Source organism: Heterodontus francisci, chromosome 13 (genome assembly GCF_036365525.1).
Source record: "Heterodontus francisci isolate sHetFra1 chromosome 13, sHetFra1.hap1, whole genome shotgun sequence".
Lineage (NCBI taxonomy): Eukaryota > Metazoa > Chordata > Chondrichthyes > Heterodontiformes > Heterodontidae > Heterodontus > Heterodontus francisci.
This window is the reverse complement of record NC_090383.1, coordinates 118574342-118585236: the sequence shown is the minus strand read 5'-3', so window position 1 is coordinate 118585236 and position 10895 is coordinate 118574342. Positions and strand designations below refer to the sequence as shown.

At 43.3% G+C, this 10895-nt stretch overlaps 1 protein-coding gene across 3 annotated transcripts in view; it reads left to right on the top strand.

The window, feature by feature from the left end:
- The first annotated feature begins 335 nt into the window (after nucleotides 1-335).
- The window catches only part of LOC137376636 (collagen alpha-1(XII) chain-like), a 268726-nt gene continuing 258166 nt past the window's right edge, over nucleotides 336-10895 (top strand). For 2 of the 3 annotated variants that reach the window (XM_068045570.1, XM_068045571.1), the window contains exon 1: nucleotides 336-518. The gene's annotated coding sequence lies outside the window, so the exon portion shown is untranslated. The remainder of the gene's footprint in view (nucleotides 519-10895) is intronic. The other variant, XM_068045573.1, reaches the window with a different exon arrangement.

The window sequence follows — 10895 nt, the reverse complement described above, 5'->3', positions numbered from 1 at the left end:
ATGGTGTATTTAAACGAGGTGACACTATAAATATCCACTCTAGTACATTCGCTTCTGCACAGTTCAGTGTTCAGCTCTAAGCTGCGTTTGGAGTTTTAGCTTTTGGCTTAAGGACCTTGTGTGGATATGATCATCGTATTAGCAATGGAATGTAATTACGTTAGACAAGTATGCGAAGTGTTGGCAGCCTTTGTTCAAATCAGATATTGCATATATCACATCATGACATTCTTTTTCCCTCTTCAAGTTTCCCCCTCCCTCCTCAAGCCTCATTTCGTAACGGTTTACGAAAGCTGCATTTTTTTTGCTGTTGCACAGGCTATAGAATAGGTCAGTATTAAAAGCTGGGCTTTCCAAGGCAGGATCGTCCCACTTCAGACAGACAGACAGAGAGAGAGAGACTGCAGACCTCGGAGCAACAGAATAACCAGGAGTTCCCCAAGCTCAGCAACTCAGACCCAGTCCTTTCCTGACTCCCAGCCCTACCCTGCGTCTACAGGAATTCCCTCTCTGCACAGGTTTGCCATGCCTTGTTTCACTTCAGAGTTTGTTGCAAACGATTTTTGCAAGGATTTCACTCCAGTATGTGTCTCACCTTGGGTCTACTATAAAGAGGAACTTTATTTACATTTTTGTGGGCACTTGAATGCATTATTGTATTGTTTTATATATATATATAACATTGTAATTACATTTTGTTATTGTATATATCGTGAATGCTTCTATCTAAACTCGCAATTTTATACAGTTACATAGTTTTGAGTGCAGAATACTAAAATTGAGATACAACCAGGGAAAGCTGGCGAGTAATACATTACTGAATTGGTTCAGCTTGTGTTGTCGGATTTTCTTTTAAAGTACCTGATACATTTGTTCTTCTGTTTGGAGCTTGCGATTTGTTTCTATATTGGGTTCGGAGTAGAGACGACCTGGAGTTATCCCTAGAGAGTTGGCTTGTGTGAAATGGAAAAGCTACAGGCTCACGTTCACCCTCGCTTAAAAGTCCCAGAACTGGTCCTTGACGGACTGCGTTGCAAGGGAGAGCTGGTGAAGTGGGGTGGGGCAGGCGGTGAATAGCGTTAGTTCGGGCTGCTCCTGGGGTGGGGGACAGGCAATGAGGGAGATCAGCCACAGACTCCACTTTAGGCTTTGACTTCCACACGCAGTCACACAGGCAGACACACACAGAGACATAAACAGAGACAGACACACACAATTACAAACAAACATAAACAAAGACACACAGTCACACAGCCATAAACAGACAAACTCACAAAACACATATACACACTGACGCACACACACAAGTATAAACGTTATCGATATTAGAAAGGTACCCTTTGGTCTCAGTTTTAAAAGTTACCTCTAATCACGAGAAGTTTTAAGTAAGTAACTTTAAATAGTTGAACTCTATTTTGACTTGCAGTCCAATAATCCAAGAATAAAACTCAAAGTGGAACATTTTAAACTACTGTTTCTTGTTTCTAAAGTTATTTATTATGGACGAAAACACCATTAAAATCAGTTCTCAGATCATTGTTCTCCTCTGGTGGAGTCTGTGGCGTTGGTGTATCTGATAGAAAGGTTGCATTGCGTTTAAATACATTGCATATTATTTGCACACCGTGACCGAAGCCGAGAGCTGCTGACCCGTCTGCTCTTCCACGTGTAGTTAGGTCTGCAGACCACCCCGCCCCGTGAGCCCCTCCCTCCTACACGCTTTTTGAGTGATGCCCCTGATGTCTGGGCTCTGACAGGACGCAGACCAGCAGTCAGGCCGCGAGGCGGCGCTGCAGCACCAGCCCAGACCCAAAGAGCCAAAGTTGTGGACTTTTCTTAAAAGTGAACTTAAAAAGTTTTTAAACTTTCCTGATCAAAGTTAGTGAAATATAATGCCGACTTTCATCAACGTGTAAAAGGCACTCACTAGGAAAAAATTAATTGATTTTTTGCTACTTTGGTTGTTTAAACATATCTTAAGGGGGGAAGTAATGACTGCAGCAGTTGAATTTCCAGTTGCAGCCCCAGTGCATCCCTGAAACTGGAGTGTAATGTCTATAAATTGTGATTGAATTCGTGGCTTCAAACAACATGATAATGTCCCGATAAAGTCCCGATCTGCAGCAGTACATGGTAGCAGATGTATATCCCCAAAGCGTGGACAGACTGGCGCATGTGTTTAATGTCTCCTGACAGTTATATTTGCTCAGGTCATGTTGAATTGAGTGAGAATAATGAAGTTCCGCTGTTCTCCTGGTTGCCATTGGAATTTTGCAATCAGTTGACCCGATGGCAATTGGTGAGTTGCTTTTAGGCAGACTTGGCGGGTAGGAGAGGGAGAGAGCTAGTTAGCAGAATAAGTCGTAATCTTAGAAGCGTTGTTCAGGAATTTTAAAAAAGGAGCTGAAATCTGAAAGAAATGGTCGGGGGAAGGGGAATACCCCCGTATCGGGGAAGAAACAAAAAAAGGATCGGTTAATATTTGGGTGCAAATTTTTGTCGGAACTCAGCGCCATGTGTGTGATTGGGAGAAAGAGAGGGTCTGATATATTCATGTTGTCTCTGTGCACCGTAGGAATGAAAAGGGTCATCCACCCATTTCCAGCAAGCGGCAAGTCCAGGGTTGGTAATTCAACACAGATTTGAAAGTGCATGGTTAGGTTTTTTTTTACTTTCAGAGAAGAAGAACTTCGAGTCGAGTTTTACGAGCTGCTGTATGAATGCAAGCTGCTGATGTAATCTGTAACAGGGGAACTCCTGCAAATATTGACCCGCTCCCCTGTCTGGGCATCTGAGAGACAGTGGGAGAACCAGTGCGATTTATCATTGCAGGGGATGCGTTGTATTATTAGTGCAGAGTAACTGAACTTAACTGGCGAGGAAGTTTAACAGTTGCAGACCTCTGCCGATCCCCCAGAGATCGCCTTTGAGTTTGCCCCTAGCTCGTTTGCACAGATTTACAGAGCTACAGGCTGCGGGTGAGATAGGGTGGTTTTAGAAGAGTTTGTCAGATATGGGGGTGATTTATGGACAGATAGTAAGACTAAATCAGGATGGAATTGTGGGGGGGGGGGGGGGGAGGTGGGAGGACGGGTCAGAAATAGAGGTCTTTGGTGGTCTGGCTGAAACAGCAGCTGTTCCAAGGAAATAACCATTCTCTTTAAATGACAGCTTTATGCCTGGTGCCCCAGTTTAGTAAGCTACACTATTCAGAACTGGTTTGTGTGCACGTTTAACCGCCTATGGTAAGGGTCGTGGGTTAGATTGTAAATTGTGTAGCGCTGCCTAATTTAAAAACAAAAGGTTCCCGAAACGTTGATTCGCCAGGAAATTTGTGATCTTTTTTCCTTTTTTTTAATCATTACCTTTGTGAATTCCCATTCTCTTTCTCCCCGCGCCAGACATAGACAATCACAAACCACCTTTCCCTTCATCTCTCTGAACAATAGCAGCTTTACTTGCTTTGTGTCCAACACCGTATGAAGTGATAGCTGCCGAGATCTCCCAATTCTCCAAGCAGCTAAGAGCTGGTGAAGCCATGGGGTGACTCACAAATCCGATCCCCCACCCCCAGCCCCTAAAGGACTAATCCTTTCTGTCTGAAATTTCAGTGAATTTGATTCAAAGCCAGGAGGTTAATCACAAGTGAATGTAGGCATTCCACATGTCAGGACTCTGTATCTGCAAGACTAGTTAAAAGCCTCAAACTTAGACGGTTCTGCTATGCCCAAAAATCGGACAACACTCAGGATGGATTTTATTCTGAGGTTGAACAATATTGTTTATCCAAGGCACTTCATTGCAACAAAATTAAAGACGTGTCTATAACGGGACTTTGGTTAAAACCCATTTTTTACTCCACACTGCTTTAAATGGCTGAAGTTCTACAGCGACCTTGCCACTTTTTTTTTATTTCCAAAATATACTTTATTCATAAAAATCTGTAAAAATTACATTCCCAAACTGTTTAAAACAGCATCAAGTCAAAAAATACAAACAGTGCAAAGGTGATCAGTTTCCTTCTATACAATCATGAGTTGCCTCACAACTCTTCCATTTCATTGTCATGCCATATACATTTTTACATTTACAGCACACAAAATTTTCCCGATACAGTTCGAGGGGTTTCCCATGGATCCAGCCCCTCAGTTCAGCTTGGTGGGGGGACCTTACAGACCTTGCCACTGGTGGCAGTTTATTTCTTCCTTTGAATCTTAGAGCACAGAAGGAGGCCGTTCGGGCCATCGTGCTTATGCCGGCTGACCCCCTTCTCGGTCCCCGTAGCCTTGCCAAATTTCCAAATACTTCCCCAGTTCCCTTTTGAAAGTCACTAATGAATCTGCTTTCAACAGCCTTTCAGTGCATTCCAGATTACAACAACTCGCTGAATAAAGATTCTCCTAATTTAAACAAATAAATGATTCTCTTCATTTCCCCCTCTGGTTCTTTTGCCAATTATCTTGAACCTGTGTCTTTTGGTTACTGACCCTCCTGCCATTGCAATGTGCAGAGACTCATTCTGCCAGTTTGGGTGATTAAAAGAATAAATTAATCTGTCCAAACAAATGGTCAGGTCTAGACTTTTGCTTGATTTGGGATTCATCTCGCCCGCGTTCCATAGATGTCAGGCTTTATTAAATAGGTACATGCCTCTTTATGGATTTCTGTCCACTGTTAACACATCTCTCTCAAAGCTAACTGGCAATGTGCATTTTTGGTTGAAAATTATTGAGGTTTTGTTCTGATGCGACTCTAGAATCTCCGTGCCTTGGGGCCGTATTTCGATGACGGAATGAACACATAATCTCATTCCTTCTTTTTTTGTTTAGGCAAAGGAGTGGGGTTAAAGGCAAGTGACAGAGTTTCTTCACCCAGCCCCTCCAGTGGCTATGCTTAGCTCACTTGGTAGAACTCTTGTTAGAAGATTGTGGATTCATGTCCCACTTCATGGGCACATAATCCAAACTGCCGCTCCCAGTGTGGTACTGAGGGAGTGCTGCAATGTCAGAGTTGCCATCTTTCAGATGAGACGTTAAGCTGAGGCCCTGTCTGCCCGCTCAGGAGTGTGTAAAAGATCCCATGGCAATTGGAAGAAGAACGGGTGAGCTATCCCCAGTGTCCTGGCCAAAATCAACATCATTACAACAGATTATCTGGTCATTATCTCATTGCTGTTTGTGGGAGCTAGCTGTGTGCAAATTGACTTCTGCAATTCCTACATTACAACAGTGACTACACTTCAAATGTAATTAATTGGCTGTGAACTGCTCTGGGCTGTGAAAGGTGCGATATAAATACAATACTTCCTTCTTGTTCTGACTCATCTATTGAGTAGTTAAAGACCCCATGTTCCTTGCCCAGTTCTGTACACTATAATTGGCCTCAGCACCTTTAGGTTTGGAAGAGGAGAACAAGGAACTGGCCAAGGTTCCTGAACCCTATCACCATTCAGTAACCTCTATCGGAAGTGTCTGTATTTGTGTGTGTGAGGGTGGAGCGTGGTGGGAGTAGAGGGAGGGGGCCTGGATGGGGAATATCAAATGATGACAGGATTGGCCTAGGTTGTGATGCCTAGTATGGTTGAATAGCTCACTTCCACTCTCTGTCAAAGCTCTTGCATGAATGACAGACACGTGGGCAAAGTACTAAAGTGCAATGAACATTAAGGGAACAGTGAGCCAGCATAGAAGTTGACAATTTCAGAAGGGAGTGGGAGTGGGTTGGCTGGTGAGAGTGGATCGGGTTGGAAGGGGGAAGAGGAAATTAGCTTGATCCAATTTGTCAATCTCTTAAGTAAAACAGAAAATCCTGGAAATACTTAGTTCAGGCAGCTTCCGTGAAGAGAGATACAGAGTTAATATTTCATCAGGGGTGGAAAAAGTTAAGAGATGTAACAGGTTTTAAGCAAGTACAAAGGCAGGGAAAGGTGGGGGAGAGGGGAGGAAAGATCAAAAGGGAAGGTCTGTGTTTGGGTGGAAGATAGAGATGAAATGAGAAAAAGGATGATGGTACAAGGCCAAAGAAGATAGAGTTAGGAAAAGTAAAGAAACAAAAGATGGGACTAGAGGAGGTGTAAATGGGAAAAGCAGAAACAATACGAACAGCTGTGATCTAAAACGATGGAATTCCAGCATCAGCAGTACGTTGCTTTTGTGGAAATCACTTGAATTCAATTTGCCCCCTGAATAGTGGATTGCAGCATTTTAACCAATCGTTTAGCAGCCTTGTGATGTCCAATATTGTAAAGGTTAGTCATATAAATACAATCCTTATCTTGGTTGGAGACAAAATGTCAATAAACTGCCATGAACGTCAGTCTGCCACTGGTCAGTGTCTGATAACTTGCAGATGGTCCTTGTGTAAACATTGTTCCAATGTTGTTGGAAGGAATCAGTTGGGTGACACAGCCACTTCAGTGTGATCTGTCCATTTAGTAAAAATAAATTCCCAAACTTTTGCCTGATCGTCACAGTTCTTCTGTAAGATGTATGTGGATTTTGTCTGGGTGTATGTGCCTGGGTGTGAATGTAGGTGTATATGCATGTGAGTGTTTTGTTTTGGAGGTGTGAATAAGTACATGTTTGGGTGTCAGCAGGTATGGATGATTATGTGTGTATGTTGGGGTATGTTTATGTGGGTATTACTTTATGTTTGTGTGTGTTGTATTTGTGTGTGGATGGATGAGTGTCCATATGTATGTGAATGTATATTTGTGTTGGAATGTTGGTGAGTATGTGGGTAAATGTGAATGTGTGTTGGTCAGCATGTGACTGTGTTTGGAAGAGTGTGTGAGTGTGCTGATGTGTGTGTGTGAGTGTGTTAATGGGTGCGAGGGTGCTGATGTGTGTGTGAGTGTGCTGATGTGTGTGTGTGTGTTAATGGGTGCGAGGGTGTGTTCATGGGTGCGTGACTTATTGATGCGAGCGTGAGTGTGTTGATGGGCGTGTGAGTGTGTTGATGGGCGTGAGTGTTTTGATGGGCGTGTGAGTGTTTTGATGGGCGTGTGAGTGTTTTGATGGGTGTGTAAGTGCATTGATGGGTATGCGAATGTGTTGATGGGTGCACGGGTGTGTTGGTGAGTGCATGAGTGTGTGTGTGTGTGTTTGTGTATTGGTTTGTGTGTGTTGGTGAGTGAGAGTGTTAGTGAATATTGGTGAGTGTGTGGTAGTTTTGGTGTTGGTGAGTGTGTGAGTGTGTGTTGGTGAGTGTCTGCGTTGGTGAGTATGTGAGGGTGTGAGTGTGCGTTGGTGAGTGTGTGCGAGTATACATTAGTGAATGAGGGTGTGGGGTATATCTTTAAGATGAGGAAAGAAAAGAATTGCATTTTCCAGCTTCTGTCAGAAGATGGCATCAAGGCAAAGAAAGCAAAAACCAGTGGGACTTTCTCTCAATTTCCAGTGCAAGCACCTGACACCACAATTTCTGTTCTGATGTAAGCTCAAGGCAGATTGCATTCTTCTGGAATGTTTAGTTGGGCTCAAATTTGTCAAGCTCATTATACAAAATCCGCAGGAACCTAAACAATTTTATTTTTTTCATATGTTCTGATGTTGTGTAATGTGTATCAGAGGCTCTATATTATCCTGCCCCTCACAGTAAATGCTAGGATATGCTGTCTCACAACATGAGCTTGCAGATTCTGGACTGCAGCAGTCCCTGCCACTCCAGAGGTCAGCTCCTGGGAGTCTCTCCCTTTCTGATCCCAAATGTCTCTCCACTCAACTGGGTGTCTAACTACCTCCCTCCCCACCACTGTCAGCAAGACCTCTCTCTCTCTCCCTTTCCCCTTTTCTCAGTATCACTACTCAGTTGAAAACTGAGAAGGAAAGTCTTCCCTCTCAATCTATCACTGAAGTCTCTGCAATAAGAAAAGAACCTCAGGTCATTGAAGTGCTTTTGAAGTGTAGTCAATATTGTAATGTAGGAAATGCAGCAGTCGATTTGTGCACAGCAAGCTCCCACAAACAGCAATGTGATAAATAATCAGACAGTCAGAGTTAATTATGTTGGTTAAGGGATAAATGTTGTCCAGGACAACTGTGCTGATCGTCTTTGAAATAGTTCCATGGGATCTTTTACATAAACGCCCTCTCTCTCTTCCCTCTTCACTTGGCCTTGGGATATTTTATTATGCTAAAAGTGCTATATAATTGCAAGTTGTTTTATTGGGTATCTTTTTTATTCCATTTCCTCATTCAAAACAGAGTATCTCTTCCTGCCCCCTGCAAATCCCCAATCAAAGGGGTCTTCCAGCCTCAACAAGATCTCTGCCACCGAATTATAACAGAGTATCTATCCTTCTCTCTCCTTGCTCCCCCATTTCTCATCTCCCTGTATTGTCCCTTTTTCTTTCACATTCTCCTTAATAAGGCCCCTCTTTCAGCCCTTCCACCCACCCAACAGAGTCTTTCGCTTTGTGTTCCTCCTCTGAACCCCAAGAAGGCTCTTCACCTTCTCCATTGACTCCACAAAGGTAGTTGTTTCCTTTCTTCCTCACCTTGGAGTCTCTCTCTCTCTCTCTCTCTCTCTCTCTCTCCCCCTGTAACACTCACCCATAACAGTGTCTGTCTCAGTACTGTTGTCTTCTCTCCCTGTTCCTTGGACCACAGAAACAATTAAAACCAGGAGCTTATTCATTGCAGGTGTACTCTTCCTTATGAATATGCTTACTGCTTACATGAAACATGAAATTACATGAATTTCCTCAGCATGTAGTAATTTTACATCGGAGGTGGATAGGACTTGAACTTGGGATCTACTGCATAACTGAATGCCTCTCACCCCAATAGAGTTCCAGCTCTGGTTGGATATCTTTCTGGAGGTTTCATTAATGACTTGTTGCCTCCAACCACTCCTGCCTGTTCAAACAGCTCTTTTCTCCCATCTACCAGTTAACAATAACAAATAAATAAAAATGTTACAAGAAAATGAAAAAAACTTACAATTTTTTAATGCCCCTATGATTCCTCCCCCCTGATTTGCTTGCAACAGTATTCAGGAGATTAATCTTGAATTCCTTGAGACTCTAGGACAATTCTGGAGAACTGACAACCCTACCCCTCACATCATCTGTATTAATTGGATCATTGTGGGCTCTGAAAATAGTCACTGTTATGATGTATACAAACATGGAGCCAATTTGCACACAGTAATCTCCCTCACACAGCAAATTAGATAAATGGCCAGATAATCTGTTTTGATGATGTCGTTTGAGGAATGAATATTGAGCATGCCACTGGAAGAGCTCACTGTCCTTTGTGAAATAATGCCTTGGGATCTTTTACATTCACCTGATTAATGTCTCATCTGGGTGATGGCACCTCTGACAGTGCCGCACACCCGTAGTGCTGCACTGGGTGTGTCGGCAGGGATTGTGCACTCAAGTCTCTGGAGTGGAGCTTGCCCTGAGCTTTTGACTCAGAATGTTGTGGAATGTGCAGCCAGCAGACTGCAGATATACTGCTGGCTACCCCTCACTGTCCTGTGAGGAGAGAACTCTGTGTGTTGTTGGAAACACGTAGTGGGCACAAAGTAACCATGCATAACAAGAAAATAAATGGGTAAGAACATTGTCCTGTGTTAGTGTTGGGAATGTTCCTGAAGCTGTCTGGGCAAGAGAAAAACCTGAGAGTGTTTTTGCCGTGGTGTGAATCAAGATCCTGATTCTCACCACGCAAAAACAGTGTCAGGTTTTCTCTTGCCCAGACAGCTTCAGGAACATTCCCAACACTAACACAGGACAATGTTCTTACCCATTTATTTTCTTGTTATGCATGGTTACTTTGTGCATCACCACTCCCCATACCTCTTTGAACTCCTGGGGACTTCTACACTACTCTGCCTTCCCTAACGCCTTTAGCATCTTTGAGTAGTTATAAGGTAAAAAACCCTGACCATTTAATGGGAACATTTGAATAGGTGGATAGCCTTACTAACTGGTGTATCATTTATTATGCTGGGGCCAGTTAGACTGGGTTTGAGAATTTATCTCAACTCTTAACGTGCAGACGCTAACTACATCTGGGTGTCAGCCTTTGCTCACTGGGTAGTCCTCCTGTCCCTGAGACAGAAGGTTGTAGGTTCAAGTTCCACTCCAGGGTCTTGAGCCCATAATCCAGGCTAACACTCCAGTGCACTGGTGAGGGAATGTTGCACTGTCAGAGGTACTGTCTTTCAGATGAGATATTAAATCAAAGCCCCATCTGCCCTGTTAGGTAGATGTAAAAGATTTCATGGCACTATATGAAGAGCAGGGGAGTCCTCCCCAGTGTCCTGGCCAACATTTATCAGTCAACCAACATCACTAAAAACAGATTATCATGATTTCATTGCTGTTTGTGGGAGCTTGCTGTGTGCAAAATTGCTGCTGGGGTTCCTAAATTGCAACAGTGACTGCCCTTCCAATGTATTTCATTGGTTGTAAGGGGCTTTGGGACATATTGAGGCCATGAAAGGCGTTCTATAAATGCAAGTCCTTCTTTCACGCAAATTCACATAGTGCACACATGTACATATGCATGTGCAGACATTAACTTGCATCCAAGTGCGTGTGTGCACCTGCTCACACACACAAGCATGTATGCAAATTGACATAGTGCAAAGCATCAAGACCGTGTTGGGAAATGGTGTAAGTTGGTATTACTATTTTATCCTCCCAAGATAACTGTTGTGTTGCAAGCTGAAGCGTTCCTTTATTAAGAACCATTCAGAGCTCTGGGGCTAACAGCTCCCACGTGAGACAGTGCAGACTAAGAGTCATTTGCACACAAGCAGAACCTGACTCATACCTAGAGCAATCCGGACAGCAACAATTATCAATTAATGCAGCCCCTTGAGATTTTCACAGTAATTCAATACCTGAAGCTTTCACTTTATTGCAGCAATGAAATGCATAC